Raw genomic sequence first — 3,029 nt, forward strand, 5'->3', positions numbered from 1 at the left:
CAGTGAGCAGGAGATAGTTCTAAATACACAGTGAGCAGGAGATAGTTCTAAATACACAGTGAGCAGGAGATAGTTCTAAATACACAGTGAGCAGGAGATAGTTCTAAATACACAATGAGCAGGATATAGTTCTAAATACACAATGAGCAGGAGATAGATCTAAATACACAGTGAGCAGGAGATAGTTCTAAATACACCATGGGCATGTAGTGAGCAGGAGATAGTTCTAAATACACAATGAGCAGGAGATAGTTCTAAATACACAATGAGCATGTAGTGAGCAGGAGATAGCCACCCTTTGCCTTGATGACAGCTCTGCACACTCTGATTTGTAGACTATAGGCTATATAAGGTCAGAGCAAAAACCAAGCCATGAGGTCGAAAGGAATTGTCTGTTGAGCTCCAAAACCGGATTGAGTCGAGGCACAGATCTGGGGAAGGGTACCAAAACATTTCTGAAGCATTGAAGGTCCCCAAGAACACAGTGGCCTCCATCATTCTTAAATGAAAAAAAGTTAGGACTCACCAAGACTCTTCCTAGAGCTGGCCACCTAGCCAAACTGAGCAATCGGGGGAGTAGGGTCTTGGTCAGGGAGGTGACCAAGAACCCGATGGTCACTGACAGAGCTCCAGAGTTCCTCTGTGGAGATGGGAGAACCTTCCAGAAGGACAACCATCTCTGTAGCACTCCACAAATCAGGCCTTTATGGTAGAGTGGCCAGACAGAAGCCACTCCTCAGTAAAAGGCACATGGTACATGTCTGATTAGGTCTGTAATACATATTAGTGGTAGTATGATAGATGTTTGATAGGATCTGTAAATTCAGGTCAGCCATTCATTAATGATGAACCAGAGGTTCAGTATTCACTAAGGGACAAAGGCTACTCCATCTGAACAGTCTACTGCAGAAGTAGTGTGTACCTGGGAACCCTTCAGGATGGTACGGGGCTTGAGATGCTCTGAGACCCTGATAAAGGCATTCGGCAAATAAAACGTTGATTTTTGAAGCAAGCTACAGGGTCTGTAATTGTCCTACCAAGAGTTGCTGAATATCGTCTCATCTTCAGGCTTCTCCGCTGTTCATACACTTTGGTTTCAAAGGTAACAACATTCCCTGAAAATTAACCATTCTCCTCCATGTTTCTCTCCTCCCTTCAGGTGCACAGTCCTCATCATCGTCCCAGGTGTTCGTGGACTTCATCTTGGTTCTGGAACCCCAGGACACGGTAACGTTACGGGGTGGTGTTCTCCAGCTGGACTGTGAGGCTCAGTCAGATCAGGGTATTCCAGTCATCGTCTGGAAGAAGGACGGGGTGTTGCTCAGCGCCGTGGTGGACGAGAGGAGACAGCAGTTCCCTAACGGGTCTCTAGTGGTCCAAAACGTGGTTCACTCACGACACCACCGACCTGACGAGGGGTCCTACCAGTGTCTGGCCAAGCTGGATGGGGTGGGAGCCATCGTCAGCAGAACGGCTCAAGTCACTGTTTCTGGTAAGAGCACTTTACTGTTGTACTTGTCTTTCCTGTACATTTAACGTGCCATTTCCTGTTACCAAAGTACTGAGTTTGCAGATGGCATCACCTACTTTGACTTAGTATTCTTGGCCCCAGTTGTGAGCATAGGCTCTCCAACTCACTCCTCTCATGATGTTCTATGCCAGGGTTTCTCTTCATTCTCCTTGGAAATGGGAGATTCCATAGTTAACATGAAGCTGTTGTGAGAATGTGTTATCAGTCTTGTATTGGTTTGAGTCATATTTTCGACGGTCCGGTTTCACCTCCTTTGCTTCAGTACGTGATCCAAACTCAGGGCTCCTTCTTTGTCTCACCTTTATTGAACCGGGCAAGTCAGTTAATTAAGAACAAATTATTTTTTACAATGGCGGCCTACCCCGGCCAAACCTTAACCCTGGGCCAATTGTGCGCCTCTCTAAGGGACTCCCAACCATGGCCGGTTGTGAAACAGCCTGGAATCGAACCAGGGTCTGTAGTGGTGCCTCTTCCACTGAGATGCAGTGCTTTAGACACTGCATCTCAGTGTCTAAAGCACTACACCAGATGCTACACCAGATGAAACAGTACATTTCTATACGATTACGATCATCTTGAATAAATGTCTGCTTGATATTATTGGATATGAGCTGCATGTGATCGTACATGTCTTTAGTCCAAGTTAATAACGCTGCGAGGTCAACGACCTGGAAGCAATTCTGCTTGTCAAAGCAGTAAACATTTAAGGAAACACATTTTTTTCCCTAGAAACTAGGGAGAATTGTAACGATACCATTTCCCCAACCCAATGCCCAGAATGCTTCTCAGAGGTATAAACATTTGAGCCAACAAGGTAAAAAAAAAGAAAAAGGTCTGTCAATGTGACCTTCGACCCTAACTTCTTCAGGGTCGCCATATATAATGGCTGACCGTCATCTCAGACGGTGTCTCAGGGAGAGTTGGGAAGAACCAAAACACATTTCCAATTAACACATGCATATTAGTACACACTTGTACATGTGTGGAATAGGACAAATATAAACACCCAAACAAATTATTATTATTATTATTGTTATTATTATTTAGCAATCACATATACACTTTGAGAAAGGACAGGAAAGATGTATTTTATTATTATTGTGATTACTGGTATTATTATTATATTATTGTTATTGTTATTATAATTATTGTAGTTATTATTATAATTATAATCATACTTAGTATTGTTATTATAATTATTGTAGTTATTATTATAATTATAATAATTATAAAAGTAATAATACTTATTATTATAATTATTACTATTATTATTATTTTCTTCTGTTATTTTCTTTTGTTAATATTTTCTTTTTTAGCAATTTGCTAATTGTCTTCCTTTTTAACTGTATTGTTGGTTAAGGGCTCGTCAGTCAGCATTTCACGGTAAAGTCTACGCTTTGTATTTGGCCCATGTGACAAATAACATTTTATTTGATCGTATTTTATGTGACTGCCCTGAATACCATTCATTCACTGATTGACTGAATGCAGTGAGTTG

This window comes from Salvelinus fontinalis, unplaced genomic scaffold (genome assembly GCF_029448725.1).
Source record: "Salvelinus fontinalis isolate EN_2023a unplaced genomic scaffold, ASM2944872v1 scaffold_0534, whole genome shotgun sequence".
NCBI lineage: Eukaryota > Metazoa > Chordata > Actinopteri > Salmoniformes > Salmonidae > Salvelinus > Salvelinus fontinalis.